This window comes from Drosophila nasuta, chromosome 3 (genome assembly GCF_023558535.2).
Source record: "Drosophila nasuta strain 15112-1781.00 chromosome 3, ASM2355853v1, whole genome shotgun sequence".
Taxonomy (NCBI): Eukaryota; Metazoa; Arthropoda; class Insecta; order Diptera; family Drosophilidae; genus Drosophila; species Drosophila nasuta.
In genome coordinates, this window is record NC_083457.1 from 39591591 (window position 1) to 39607834 (window position 16244).

General features: G+C 35.3%; 3 non-coding genes across 3 annotated transcripts; all 3 read left to right on the forward strand.

Annotated features, from left to right (window-relative positions):
* Positions 1-7585: 7585 nt before the first annotated feature.
* Positions 7586-7667, forward strand: Trnas-aga (transfer RNA serine (anticodon AGA)). The gene has a single exon. It is a non-coding gene; the product is annotated as a tRNA-Ser (tRNA).
* Positions 7668-7934: 267 nt separating this feature from the next.
* Trnas-aga (transfer RNA serine (anticodon AGA)) lies at positions 7935-8016 on the forward strand. The gene has a single exon. It is a non-coding gene; the product is annotated as a tRNA-Ser (tRNA).
* Positions 8017-8419: 403 nt separating this feature from the next.
* Positions 8420-8501, forward strand: Trnas-aga (transfer RNA serine (anticodon AGA)). Its single transcript has one exon. It is a non-coding gene; the product is annotated as a tRNA-Ser (tRNA).
* Positions 8502-16244: the final 7743 nt, after the last annotated feature.

Below are 16244 nucleotides of genomic sequence, written 5' to 3' on the forward strand. Positions count from 1 at the left end.
AAGGGAAGCTGGCAAAAGCTGTGGTATGTTGCCCTGAATTTATATCCACTTTCTGTGTATACAATGCGCGTTGGCAGCTGACTTGATTGGCCAAGACGCCAGTTGCCAATACACGCGGCAGTGGGAGTTGCGTCCCAGCGGGAGATACAGATACAAATACAAATACAGGGCAATAGATACGGATACATTCAGTTTTTGGTTTGGTCACGTTGATAAATATTTAAACACTGAACTAACATTTAGTTGCGTTCGCTTGTTTGCTGGAAAATCATTTTGCAACTATTACGAAGCAAATCCAAGCAATTTGAATGGCTTTTAGGGCTTTCCCACCTCCCCACAAAGAGCAGCTGTTGCGATTCAGGACAACAATCTGTTTGAATCTTTTGCAAAGTTTTCTCTCGGCTTGTGTGTGTGTGTGTGGGATTTTCGGTTAACCCTTTTGAAGAGTCCAACTGTCAAAAGTACATTTGCCTTGGTTACGCCACAGAAATATCCTTAAAGCATGTAATGACAATATCAGCACAACCAGCGACCCTTCAACTCGTCCTGCTTCCTCCTCCTCCGTTCTGGGAATGTTTCTGAGGACACTGGACTCTCGACTCTCGCCTCTCGGTTGTGGCCAGGTTTTGCCCGCGGGGGCTTTGGGATTTGAGAGGTTTTTACCATTGCTCTTAGCTCTGCTGTTATTTTCATTTTGCGGCCAATGATGAAACTTTAATGACACAAACACGCACTCCACACGAGCTCAAGTGCTTGGCAACAATTTAAACCAAAATCGAGATACTCGACCAATTTAACATCGTGTGAAATGTGCATCACATTTCACATCCTAATGGCAGCTAATGAAGGTCCTTTTTTTATGGCGTCCATCGGGTTTGTTGAACCCTTTCATAACTGTCCCTTCGGTTGCATTGAAATTCATACGTCAATGTCAGGAGCAAGCTGAAATGATGTTGGATGTGGCATCCATACAGGTTGTTATGGGGTGTTCAACGAGTGTTTGCTGGGTGCAACGTCTCTTGAAAGTCGCCGTCGTATGCAAATTAACAAAAAACTGCAACTGCAATGGCGACAATGAAAACTAAGCGTACAGCACAAAGCCAAAAGTCTGACCATTCTTATTGTTCTTCTTGGAAAATGCAGAAAAACCAGCGGCAAACGGAAAGCGACAAACGGCAATGGCAACGGCAGAACACAAATCCTTTTCACAGGCCTGCCGAATGCAAAAATTAAAAACAAAGACATAAAAACAATTTACATTTCCATTGTTTCCTTTTTGTCAGCAACCATATCACACACACATCATCAACAACAACAACAGCAGAGAGCTTTAAAAAAAACGAATAACAACAAACAACAAGTGTACAAAAAAGTCACAGACACACACATACATACAAACACACACTCGCATACGTGTTACACACTCCTCTATGCTTATAAATTGCAAATGCAGTCGGTCAGCCGGCAAGTTAGAGACAGCAAAAGACACACAACACAAGCGACAACAACTCGCACACAACACAAAAGAGACATTGGAATTCACCTAACAAATGGTTTGGCTGACAGCCCACTTTGCAATGCGCTGCACTTTTGTTAGTTGAGTTCTTAATCAAGATGACATTAATTTGTCAGCTTAAGTAATTAACTTGTTTATAAGAAAGCTCTTAAAGCACATATACAGCTGTGTTCTTCGACAGGCATAAATTGAAAAAATATATTTTGAACACAATTTTGTGATGAAAGTTTGCTATAACAGCTTAATGTATTTAACTTAATGTAGATACTTGTTATTCAGATCAATTTCTGATATAATTACAATTATAAGTGATTTAATAGTGCCTTAAGTATGTGAGTTTCTGAATTATATTATTTTTGTTTTTTTTTCAATCAGTTATTTTTAATTTTCAGAAATTTTTATCTATTTTAAATTTTTGTTCACTCTAAGTAATTTCTTAACCATTCTTAATAAAAATTCTTATTAGATTTGTTGGTTTATATAGATGATAAATTAAAATATCGAAATTAATTTTTCACTCCTTTTTTTTTCTTCTGTTAATTATTAATAAATAAAAACTAATTTAGCACTATATTTTAACATTTTTCGCTCTCAATAATTGTAGTTATTATTATTATTATGTAATTGTATAAGCTGTCACCGACACTAGAAGCTTACAATTATCTTTAGCAGTTTATTCAATGTTTTGAAGTATATTTAAAATTGAATTTTATCTAATATTATTGAAATTGATTTATTTCTGTCATGAATTTCTATTAAGTTGAAAATTTTTTACACCCACTCGAACTTAATGGTCTTGTATTAAGGATATGGTATAAATATTAAATGAGTAATTAAGAAATTTCTCTTCACTTTACTTGGGCAAGAAATTGATGAAATTGAGAGATTACTAGAACTTAATAAAAAGTAAATAATAATTTATAAAATTTATTTATGAATTAGTGCAATGTAACTAGTTTTTAAACTAAAATAATTTGATACTATAACCAACTAACTAATTTACATTCTTAATTAATTGAATTTGATATAGGAAATGAAATAATTTGTATAAAGTTGTCATCTCCCATACATTTACTCGCTTTCGAATATTATTTCATTGTAGCGCACACAGAAGTCGCTGCAGCCGTCACCTGAGTGTCATATACGTCAGGCAGACAGGCAGCAATTGCGGTGTTGTTGCCGTTGGGGACAGGAAGCATTTTGCATGAAATGCCCATAAAGATGATATGCACATCAACACTGTCTGATATCAATGGTGCGATAAGCGCGAAAATTTGCTAACTTCGTGCTGTGTTTTGTGTTGTGGCTGTGTTCACACTGCTCTGATGTTGGCTGTGTGACTCTGGCTGTGACTGCGACTGTTGTCAAGTTGACTAGTCACTAATTGAGGCAAGTTCAGATTAAGGATAAATATTCGTAGCTAGCTCGGAGGATGGCTGCTGTCAGCTAATCAAGACAAACTGTAAGTCGACGCTTGGCTAGACATTTAATTTGGTTGTGCGGCTAAAAGGTTGCCATCAGTCACAGGCAGACACATTTAAGCCACGCCCATATGCCATTATGACATTGACTTTTGTCTCCAGTTCTACTTTTTTGGCCCATATTAATTCCCAGATGTCATCTGTCAGGCAGAGCACTAATAATACAAGCTGATGACGATGCGATGCGTGCGTTATGATTACTGTCAGCAGCAGGCAGACTCAAATACTCGAGACACTATATGAATAAGCAACACTCAGAGCACTCAGAACACTCACTCATATCCTTAACCCATGTGGGCGACTCTAGCGACTTGAAGGTGCCCCGCGGCGCAAAGTGTGGCAACAACTTTCGACTGTGCGACAATTTATCACAGCCAATTTAACCACTTAAGTGTGAAAAACGTTGCCGGAGACTTCACTATGCATATGCATGCGTTACCGTTATATATATAAATGTACATATATGAGCATACATATATACATTTCTGATGTATGGCATAATAAAATATGGAAAGGCAAACGCCATGCGATTTACAATTCGATGCTGCCTTGCAATGCGGCCCCCAGCGACATTTGACTGCCAACTCTGTAAATTGCCACAGTGTTGACCACTCAATGGGCTACTGGCAAAGGGTACAGATATCTGTACCGTGTGTGTGTGTGTGTGTGTGTGTGAGTGTGTGAGTGTATCTGTGTGTGTATATACCCACAACCCATAGCGTAGAAGGGTATTATAACTTTGTGCTTTCATAAAACAGGCAGAAGAAGGCATATCCGACCTCATAAAGTATATATATTCTTGATCAGCGCCAACAGTCGAGTTAATATAGACATGCCCGGAGGTCTTGGTGTCCGTCTGTATGAACACCTAGATCTCAGAGTCTACAAAATATAGAGCTATAATTTTTTTAGACAACACTTGTAATTTTGGCACGCTAATCTAGTTTGTTTCAAATTTTTGTCACGCCCGCTTCCGCCTCCGCAAATTGATAAAAATAAAATAACAAACGTAAATTTTAAGCTTTATTTGCGATTAATACAATAATAACTATACTTCCTAAGATTGTTGAAAATTTGGTTGAGATTAGATAAAATCGCAGAAGTTATTTCAGAAGAACTTTTGTATGGGGAAATACGTATACTTACTACGCGTTTTAATTACTTTGGTCCCTTTGATATATCTCTTAATATATTGTATTCTTAGTATATTTGCGGTCTATTAATTTTGTATGTTTTAAAATTAATACCGCACTGTCTTACACTCAAAAGGGGTAGCGGGTATCTCACAGTCGAGCTCACTCGAATGTAGCTATCCTACTTGTTGTATCTGCTGGCGGCATTTATTTGTTTACAATCTGTTTGCGAAAAGCTGCCGCAAGGCTTAAAAATCTGCATTTGCATTTAAAGCGAAGTGAAACGCTGTAACTGCATATAAATTCACGCCAGAGTGTGTGTGACTGCCTGAGTGTGTGTTTGTTAGTGTGTGTGTGGCATTTGTATTAATTGAAAAAGACAGTTGCAATACACACATACAAACAAACACACTCATACGTAGCGTAGTCAATTATTCGTTAACCGAAAAACGTAACAAAATCCAATTGATTTTTATGCAAATTAACAAAAAAGCTTTTGCACTATTCATAAGTATTTATTGGCAGTGCAGTTAATAAACTAAGCTACGATGCCATGATAATTATTGGCACGATTTAAACAGCGCAGCAAAACGGCAAAAGTGAAAAATTAATTTGTAATTATTCGTAATTCAATTTAAGTAAAAGTTGAGCATTGTCTGCTTGAATTGATATATATTTATATTGATTTTCTTTAAAGAAAATCGCTATTGAGTTTATGCATTTCTTTATGAGAGAAGGCGAAATATAATAGTGAATAGATTCAGTAACTATGAAGCAGTAATAACTATAATGAAAAACACTTTTAATTATTTACATTTAATTTAATGATTTTGCAAGCATTTAGTGCCACTTTTAAATAATTGAAAAATATTTAAAATAATAATAAATTTTATAAAAGTATATATGGAGCACAAAAAAAGTGGAAAGATAACTATGAACAACGCATAAAATAAAATAAATTGAAATTTGAAGATTTTAATAATTGAAGCTTAGTTAAATGTAATGTTTAAACTATACTCAACAAAAAATTGCAGTATTGTTCAATTCATTGTAGAATACTAACCACACAAAGAAGTAGTAAAAAAAATATATTTATTAACTGAAGCTCAATTGTTAAGTTAATTAAAGAATAATACTCATTTTCAATTGGTAACATTAATCTATAGAAGAGATTCTATAACAATTAGAGTGACAACTGCATTTATTTGTTTTGAATACTCAGCTTACATCATCACGAGTTGAAAGTAATCTCTTGGCACAGAAAAAAACGCAACTGATGTTTAATTGTTTTATTCTAGACACGCAACTAATGCCTCGACTGTGCATGCAACCTGTTCTATGCCAGCTACAATAGAAGAACGTTAACATATGTGGGCCACTGTCTGCTGTAAGTGCTTACCCCGCAAAGCCTTTAGCCACTGTAATAGGCAATGAGAGCAGAAAGCGAACGCGCGCATTTGCTTTCATGGAAATCGGCTTTCAGCAGCTCGCATACATAAAAGTGCAGATTCATGTTTTGTTTGACAAAATCCGTATAAATCTAAAGAGCAAATGCCGTAGCAAGCAACAGTCAGTAGTCAGCAGTCAGTTAACTGGCTCTCTTTCAGGCACATGAGCCGGCTTTGGGAAAAGGAGCTGCGAGAGATGGCGATGGAGCAGCAAATTCAGTTTACTCTGTGATGGGAGTGACAGCCAAAGCTGCTAAATGGAATTAGCCGCAGTCAATGATGGCTCATTCAGTGGCACACACACAAAAAAAAAAAAAAAAACACTCACATTTACTCTTGGTAGCCGTGGGCAGCACGTGTTGCTTTTGCTGCTCTCTCAAATACAATTTTCACACTCATTAAAAATTTGCATAATTACAGAAGGGAGCTGCCATTGGGGCCCAGCCGAAAAAGTCGCCTCATTAGCGCATTGCGCATACGCCGCGTTGGCTTTGAAGTAGACAACACTCGACGCTTGGCCACTCGACGCTCATAACCTAAAGGTGGAAAAACTCAGCGGGTGGCCGTTTGTTAATTTATGTATGTGTGTGTGTGTGTGAGTAGAGAGGCGCACAAAGTAAATGAGCTTTTCATGACACTCAAGAGCCGCGACGCTAAACGCAGCGCGAGTGTTGAATAATAAATGCATGAAAATTAAAAACAATTACATGAAATTACATTTTACACCACAAATTATATACAAGCGCATTTAAGTATGTACATACAAATGTATATAGCAGGCATGTAAACAAATAAACTGCGCATAATGATGCTAATCCCTTAAGCCAACCAAACCATCCCCGCCCCATTTCAACTGTCAGCTGTGTGGGGGTGGGAGTACGAAAAGGGGTTTGGCGGGGGCAGCAGCCACAAAAAGTGCTATCAATTTGCATTGCGTTTGGCTCATTAGCAGCGGCAAATTCGATGGACACTTCTGAAATTGTGTGTGCCTATGCTGCAAATTAATAAAATTTATAGTTATGCACATAACGAGCTGACAGCGAGGTGTGCTCCAAAAGTAGGCTTAATGTATAACTCATAAAATGTCTAGATAGTTTTGTGTTATAAACGTATCATTAAATTAGATAATTCATAATAAATGTGTTGATAGTTTTATGCTCTAAAAGTATAGATAAATGTAAATCTAAAATAAATGTGTAGATAGAATTTGATAAATAAAGTTAATTAAAGCTTTATCAAAGAGGTCAAAGTATAGACAAATACTTAAAAATAAATGTGTAGATAGTATTGCGATTTAAGAGTTTAGCTAAATGTATATTTCAAAATATATTTTGTAGATAGTTATGTGCTATAAAAGTACAACAAAAGCTATTCTTTAAATCAAGAGTTATTTTAATCAGCTAGATAATTTAACTATAAATAAACTGCCAAGTAAATTATAGCTTTATTAAAGAGGTAAAAGTATAGCCTAATGTATAATTCAAAATAAATGTGTTAATAGTATTGTATTTTAAAGTATAGTAGAACGTAAACTTCAAATTAATAGATATATTTATCAGTTATACAATTGTTCAATAAATAAAGTGGGAAGTTATTAAAGAAGTTAATGTAAAGCATTATGTATGACTCAAAATAAATGTGTAGATAGTTTTGTTCTTTAAAAGTATAGCTAGATTTTAAAATTAAAAATATATTGTAGATAGTTTTCTGCTCTAAAATATGGGTGAATATATACTTCAAGTTAATAGTTATATTTATCAGCTGCACAATTCTACAATAAATAAACTGTGTAGCTAATTATAGCTTAATCAAAGAGGTAGCAGAGATATGGCTATAAAGTGTAAAATTTACTATCTCATTTCCAGACTGATTAAATATATCTCATACATTATTTATACACTCAGCGCATAAACAAGCTGTTCGACCATCTATAAATAAACACCTGCTACGAGAAAATTGTTGTTGTCTTTTATTATTTATACAGACTGTTTCCGCGATGTCTGCATGGCAGTCGTGGCCGAGCGGTTAAGGCGTCTGACTAGAAATCAGATTCCCTCTGGGAGCGTAGGTTCGAATCCTACCGACTGCGGAAGGATTAATGATTTTTTGGTGATATTAAAAATTTATAAAATAAGTAAAAAATAAAGTAAATTATTATTGGCTTGTAATATAATTTAAAGTAATACGTCTGACTAGAAAATAGATTTAGAAGCGAAGAAATTTAGGTATAATTTCTTTACTCAAAAACAATATATTTCAAATATTATTTTTTTTTAACTTTATACCTATGATAGTAGTTAAGAAATTGTTTTTGTATTTAATAATTTATTTAGATGATTTCAACTACTCTTATATAGCAGTCGTGGCCGAGCGGTTAAGGCGTCTGACTAGAAATCAGATTCCCTCTGGGAGCGTAGGTTCGAATCCTACCGACTGCGAAAGGACTAAAAGTTTTTTGTTGCTAGTATTGAAAAATAATATAAAAAATACTTTTAATTTCTAAGGAATATCTATGACAGTTAATGAATTGTAAATGTGTTTTATTGTTATTCAGGTCAAGGAGTTAAACTTGAAATGAAATTCAACGTCAACTAACTACGAAAAGTTTTATTTTTATTTTGCTTATATCACAAACTATTTTATTTTTCAGCTGATGTCTACAATAGAAGGCAAGTGGCTCTAGGAGAGGTCGTCTGACTAGAAATCAGATTTAATTGTTATTTTACAAATCTAAAAATCATATAAAATTATCTTATATTTAAATGAATATCTATGATAGGTTACGAATTATTTTTGTCGCTTCTTATTATTAATTTGCATTATTTTTGATTTATTTATATAGCAGTCGTGGCCGAGCGGTTAAGGCGTCTGACTAGAAATCAGATTCCCTCTGGGAGCGTAGGTTCGAATCCTACCGACTGCGATAGGATTAACTATTTTGTTTATAAACTATACAAAATAAATGTTAAATATATACAATAGTTGAAGAACAATGTGAAATAATTTTAAAGTGGCTCGCATAATAATTCACGCACATATTTTCGCCATTGTAATCGAAACTCGCGTGGAGTAGAGAGCATTTGGTATTTGACAAAATATTGTGGTTTGCGTTGTTGCCAACAATGAATGCATAAGCCTGAATTACTGCAGCTCATTTAACGAAAGGGGTTAAAATATTTATTCAAAATATTTGTTATATGAGTATTTTGCAATAATAATTGAATGTCAACAGTATTAAATGGCAAAAAGAAAAACAAAGCTTGGGCAAACAATTGTAAATTTAATAAAAGTGTAATTGTTATTCAATTTGTAAAGTAAGCCTTAGAGCCAGTTTAGCAATCAATTCGTAGTTAAATTCACATTGATTTTAAACGATTCTCTTGCCCTTTAACTTGCGCACAAACATTGAATAATAACAATGGCCTCAGCTTTACACAAGTATCCGATCAATCGAACTGACTTTCCGCTCTCTGTTCGAACTTATTATGAAAACTGCAGACGTCGCAATCTGAGGGAATTTGCTGCGTCGCTAAGCCGAAAGTCCGGACAAGAAAAATCACTTTTCGTCTGTGTGGAAAGCGGGAAAAGTTTGAGTGGAGATTTGCTTTCGATTTTCCGAATGATTCTCGTTTAATATGCCAAACACAATTTGACTTATTCAATTCAATATGCAAAAGATACGCGCGTCAATTTGCTATTTGCTGTGTCTTTCCTCAACTTTTTAATCTCAACTTAAAGCTGACAGCAGCCATCGGTTTCATGTAGCTAAAGATCACGTGCTCACGGCATTGGAGTAGAGTAAATGGCATTAACATTAACTTCTTGCTAGTGCGAACATAAAAGATGTTGTGGCTAGATTTATGTTGGCAGTTTTACAGTTATTTTAAGCACTACCTAAAGACAGAGTTCTTCTTCTTCGTGCAACACAGATACCAAAATACAAACAAAGAGAGAAGAAACAAACAGTTGAAACAAGCTAAAGTAACAGCTACTTAAGCGAACGCTGGGCAAACTTTTGCAACTATTAAAGTATTAAGTAGATGTGGACCAAGAAGCTGCCTGCTTACTGCAGCAACAGCTTAAGCTCCGTCTCTCTTTCTGGCTCACTTTCAACTGTCTCTCTCACCGAATGCATTTCGAACAACGGTGTTTTTAGTGCAATGGAAACTTTTTGTCCATTGGCTGCCAGCTATCTTCTCGCTTCTCTTTCCTGGTCTGTGTTTCTACTTATGCGCCATGCTTAACACTTTTTGTTATGCAGGATGATACGAAAGCCGGGCTTAAGTGTATAATATGCGGTGAATTTAGCTAAGCGAGTGTGCTTGTGGAGTGCTGAAATCCGGGTGGTATACGTAATATTTTAATTATTAAATAAGCACACTTAAAACTTACCTAAAAGCATTGTTGGTAAATATACATTTTATTATTTTGAATTGCTATTTGTTTTAGCTACTGAAATTAAATGTAATTGAGAAACTAATTGCACAAAATAACAAAATTAAAATATAAATTTTATTAGTATGATATTCAGCTAATATTTAACTAAATGAGAATAATATTGCATAGAAAATGTAAAGGTCAACTATGGAGTAGGATATGGAGTTCGATTTGTTTCAGCTAATGAAATTGTTAATCATATTAAAGCTAAAGGAATAAAATAATTAAAAATTGATAAGATATGCGTTGGAAACTCTCTTCACAATAATTATAGTATATCTTAAGAAGCTCTTTGTACACTTTCAAACTTTTTAGCTTACATTCGAGAATAAATGTTGAAAACAATATTCAAGGATAATCCAATAAATCGTCTCGTAAATCACATTCAAAATATATGCCGACTTGCATTGTGACAACTTAATGCAGCATCTTCTTAGCATATTTTGCTATATATGTATGATAAAAACAAACAGACATCTGGTCTGATTTTGTGTGTTTGATATATGCGTTCGTCTCAGCTTTAAATCAATGTTGACAAACTTTTATTGGATAAGTTTGTTTAACGACAGGCCAAAGAACAGAATGGCAAAACGCAGGTAAAAAGTCAAAAGTTCTTCTCACTTCCAGGTTTTCTCTTTTTTTCTTGTTTTCATCCATTTTATCCATTTTGCTTCTTTGCGTCTTTTGTTGAAAAATCAAATTGAGCAAAAGTTGAAGTTAGAGCAAAAGTTTTGTGCAAACGTTCAAAAGAAAGAGAGAGAAGTCGAAGGTGGCAAGTTTGTAATTTGATTTGTGTTCAAAGTGCGCGCAATTGATTAGCCATTCTGCCAGTTCATGAGTATTCACACAGGTAACGAGTGCACCACTCACTTACTATCGCACTATTCACACTCATTCACTCACTCACTTATGATTGGCTTCTCACCTTTTTGTGAGTGTAGCACCTGCTGCTGCTCCATCTGCTCTTTGGTATCTTCATCCGGCAAAAGTTTGCTAGAAATTTGTTTGCGATTTGCGGTGGCAACACACACCAACAACTGTTGCACTTGCCACCTTGCCACACACACACACACAAACACCAGCAATATTCACATTGCGGCACAGACTCCAGCTGTTTAATATGCTGTGAAATTGCATTAAATTTTGAAAAGAGTTGGCTTGCGGTTGGCTTGTTTGCCTCTCTCTCTCTCAAAACTGTTGCCTCTTGTGTCCTGCTGTTCGTGGCTGTTGCCTTGTGGCACTTGCCTCCTGCCTGTTGCCATTTGCCAGCTGCAGATAAGCGCATTAGTATTAGCATTAGAACTAAACTCTTCGCCTCAGGCGAGCCTGAGCATGTGTGCAATGTTTTCGTTGTTCTTTTTATTTGCGCTTTAAAATCACTTTTAAAATGGGCTTGGATTCCAAAATGTTGTTTAATTAAGCCTCAATGATACTAGCTTACAATATGAAGGGTAGAACGATGATTTTTCTTAGGAAATATTATTTTTAATGTAAGACAATTTAAGAAACATTTAATTATTTAAGTATTTAAGTATTTTAAGGCACTCATGACAATTTTATAAACAATTAAATATATTTATTTGTAAGCTACTCATATTATAGATTTACTAATGGTTTATTAATGAGCTTTGGCTGAAAATATGGTATATTTTGTACTCAATGGGATATTTTAAATATAGTACTATATCGAAATACCAAATATAGCAATTAGTGTTTTAAGTATATTGTAGTCTATTGTATATTTCAAATGTAATGCTATGTAGATATACTAAATATAACCTCCAGCATGTTAATATTTTGTCAGTCAAAATATATCAAATTAATAATATTTTTAGAATATGGTTCTGTTCGTGTTATTTGCGTATTAATCTGATTAACATGAATTATTAATAAGATTAACTCTAATTCATATAAATATATTCAAAATATAGTTAAATTTATAATATTATGACATTGAAATTTTTGAATTAAAAAATAAATAAATAAAATTGCTGCGATCTTCTTTGATTTGCATGCAAACTATATAGTTTTTATCATAAACTCAATATTAATTTAACCTTGAACATATTTGCTTGCTTATAGCCTTTCACTAGCCATTTTTCACTTTCACCTAGTGTCATTGTGTCATAATTGCGGTCAGCTAAAAATCATTGCATATCCACAAGCGTTCGACGCGTTCGTCTGACGTCGCCGAGGGGCCAACAAAATGAGAGCTTGCAGCGCATTTAAAATGCAATAACCGGATTAGATTGTGTTGTTGCAATATCAGCATGTCCTTGCTGTCCTTGTTGTCCATGTTGTTGTTGTTGCTGCTGCATGTTACTTTGGTATTTATAGAGTTTTAACGCAATCGCAATTTCAGTTGACATTGTTCGCTTTTGGTCATTGTCAGTGTGTCTGTTGCCCCTTGTCGATGTCCTCCAGGTTGGCCAGGACAATAAATGCCCCATCTCAGTTCGCTTAACTCAACTCTTTGCTCTCTCTTCTGCCGTGTGTTTGTGTGTGAGTGTGTTTTGCAATCTATCGCTGTCTGCCTTATGAAAAATGCATTCGTCTGTTACTACATGGGCAAAATAACTTCATTTTGTATTGCCATGTTAATGTTACGCTTTCATTTTGTTCTGTCAAATGAATCTACGAGCTGACATTTGAATGCAAGAGTCGAATATGAAACATTGACTGCCTAGTTTGTAGGTAAGTTTATTGATATAGACGGGCTAAAGGTAGTAAAGAGATTGCGGCCTCATAAATTGGTTATTAGAAAGCTAGTTTAGTCGACTCAATTAACGACTAGCAGAACTTTTAATGCAGCTATTACTTTTTAAACTATTGTCAAAATTTTGTTCTTTTGTTTTTAAACCAATACAATTTCGAGTTAATTTCTTCACTGATCAATTCTTCTATTTTATAAATATTAAAAGTAAATATTTCCATTGATAAATTCTTCTTTTTTTGTCAACTGTAAAGATGAATTTATTTGCGAAGCCTATTTTTAAAATTAATTAAATATGGCTTTGTCTTTTTTTAATTTAAAAAATATAGGTTTTCATTGATGAGTTCTTTATTTTTATAGACTTTTAAAATTATCATACCTAATTGCTAAAGAATATTTACTAAACAGCTTATTAAATACAGTAAATTTGATTAAATTATTCTTTAATTTAATTTTAAAAGTATATTTCTTTAATGATACATTTTTTAATGCTTTTTATAAAAACGTTAATTTATTCCTGTAGCATATTTACTAAATAGTTTTTTAGTTTTTTGAATAATATACATTTGACTGCATTTTTATTATAATAAATTCTTCTTTTCTCTTATAAATTTTAAAAGCACGCTCATATCTAAAACCTTTTTAAAAAATTCACTGATTTACTGTAAACCAATCACTCTTGCAGCTTTTCTGATATACAAATCTCATAATTTTTTGTTGCCTCAGCTCTTCCATCAATCACAAATTTGACACTTACACCACCTGTGGCTGCTGCCCACTCCCTTTGGCAGCTTAGGATAAAAAAAGCAAACAGCCTCCTTTGTTTATCCTTCATTGATGGCCAGACAAATTAAAAGAGAATGCAAATAAGTCAATTCCCATTTCAAACATGAAGCGAAATTAATGTGCTACAAAATAAATACGACAAGATAAATGTTTTCTTTTCACTTTTTCTCTTTTTTTTTTGTTCTTCTTTTTTTGGCACACGCCAAGTAACAAGATAAACCAAACGAGAGAGAGATAGAGAGAGAGGTGAAAGCAGGGAGTGCTAATAAAAATACACGAGTCCTGTGCGCGTCCTGGCAGCGTGTGAAGTGTGAAGAGCGCCTCGGGCTGCGACAGTGTTGGAGATGCTCATGTGTGATTGTGAGTGTGAGAACGAACGATGAGTCTGAGTGTGTGTGCCACGTTTAGCATTTCAAAAGGCGTATTGTTTATTTTTTTTCTTTCTCGCTCTCTGTGTTTTCGCATTCAATGTTATTTATCTGCGTTTTTCCGAAACCTTTTCCACATCGCACACCGCCTTTGTAACCCAAGTTCACTTTCACAGTACGCTTTTGTGAGTTAACTTCTTTGTAGTTTCGCTTCCTTATGCAGCAAACACACATAATGGAAATGAAACGCATTGCGTGTGTGAGTGTGAAAAACTTGTCATGTGATAAACTCTGGCAAGCTGCAGATTGTCACGTACGGCAACAACCTTTGCCACTTAAAGTTTTAAGTTCTACGCTAGCACAAAAATATGTTTTAATTCCATAATCAGCTCGCTTGCACTTGGCCATAAGGCGAAATCAATTCCCCATTGTTCAAGCGACCAAAAACCATAGCATACTTTCCAGCGCGACAAATGCTGGTCACGTACATTCATCGAGAAAGAGAGAAAGGGGAAGGGAATGCTATCGGACGATGGGGCAGCTGTCGCTGTTTGGGTGCACTTAGCATTGCTACATAATTTCAGATGGCGTCGTTTTAAGAATTATGAATGCCACGTGACTTTTGCTGGGCAAATACTGTTGAATAAAAGAAAAGCGAGGCATTTGCGAGGGGGGAGCAAATTGCAGTTGAAGCGAAACATTTTTTATGCTAAAAGAAAACCAAAAATTAATCAAATTATGCGACACATCTAATAAACTTATTAAAGCATCAATATTGTATAAACTCGTAAAGATTTTTGAGCGGAAATTTATGTTATTTATCAGAGCAAAGAATTTTATGTTTTGTCTGTCAGCTGCCAATAAAAACAATAAACTTCAACCACTAAAGGTCTGTCTATAAATTAGTTTAATTAATTGGCTTTATCTTGAAGAATCCCAAGGAGTTTTCAACAACTTAAATCAATTCACAATTAAGGCTGCAGCCAAGTGAGCTCAAAGTGTTTGAAGTGCATTCAATTAAAGTGTTTTTTTAGTCAATTGTTTGTTTTGCCACTTAATGCTTAAGACAAAAGGTGGATTTGATTTCGTTTAAGCAATTTGCGGATATGACTTAAAGTTGTTCAACTTGCAGGCAAGTTTAATTTATATCGCTGGCAAACTCGACCCGACCGGTCAAAGGTGTCACACATAAACCATTCAATCTGACAGCCAACTGTGGGAGACAAACACGAATGCCGGACGGATGGACAGACAGAATGACAATGGCAACGTTGACCGCAGAGACAAACTTTCGATTTCAGTTCGTTAACGTGCAAAGTGAACACGTTTCTCGACAATGCTTCGGAGTTTTTTTCCTGGATTTACCACACACACATTCACAGCGTTTGCCGGTTGCAATTTGATTTTGTTTTTTGTTCTTTATTTTTTTCAGATTCTGCTGCTTTTTTGGTTGGCCTGCGGCTTCCATATTCATTTGGTTTCGGGGCTGCAAATTGCGCACGAAACATGCGAGTGTGCGAGTGCAGAAAACCAATTTGTAATAAAGACTACGAATGAGAAGGACATAAAAGTGGAACATGCTGCATGCTGAGGATTATGTGGCATTCGAAAGATGTTGACACATCACGCAGCAGCGTGGCAAGAACCAGACCACAACCAGAATCCGAGTCCGAGTCCGAGTCCATCGTCAGACTGTGAGGCATTTGAATGTTTTCAATTAACTTTATGTAGATAAATAGCAACAACTAGCAGCAGCGCTTTAAAAAGAAATGGCTGTGGAAAAGTCAGAGGGTAGAAATAAAATGAAACATTGCATAACAGTAAATTACAGAGGCAGCGTGTAACGCGGAAATTGCATTATCAGCGTCAAAAGGAGCTGAAACAGTAGCTGGAGCAGGAGCAGGAGCAGGAGCTGAAGCTGGGAGCCGGCGGCGCTTTGGCACTTCCTGCGCGTCGAGACAATGACAACGAGAGTGGCAATGGGAAAATGTGAAAATGGGGGTATGAGTTGTGATAGTGATAGTAAAGTTTTTGCAACAGCTACGCGCATAATTACAGCCAAAGGCGCCAGCAGCGAAAGAGAGAAGAGTTGGCCAAGACTGATGAGCAGTTTATGACTTGACGCTTTTGCGCTGCATTTAATATATTTTGTTGGATGACACTGGCAGCAGCAGCAACATTTGTAAATAGCAGTTAATAACTAAGTGGATTATGCGTCTTTATTTGTAGCGAGTTGATGCTGCGTTCTCTACTGAACATTTATATGAAATTTTAATGAATTGTTAAAGCCAAGACACACATTAGCCACGCAAGCACACACATGAGTCGCAATCAAACAACAGCATTATCAGAGAACATTCTC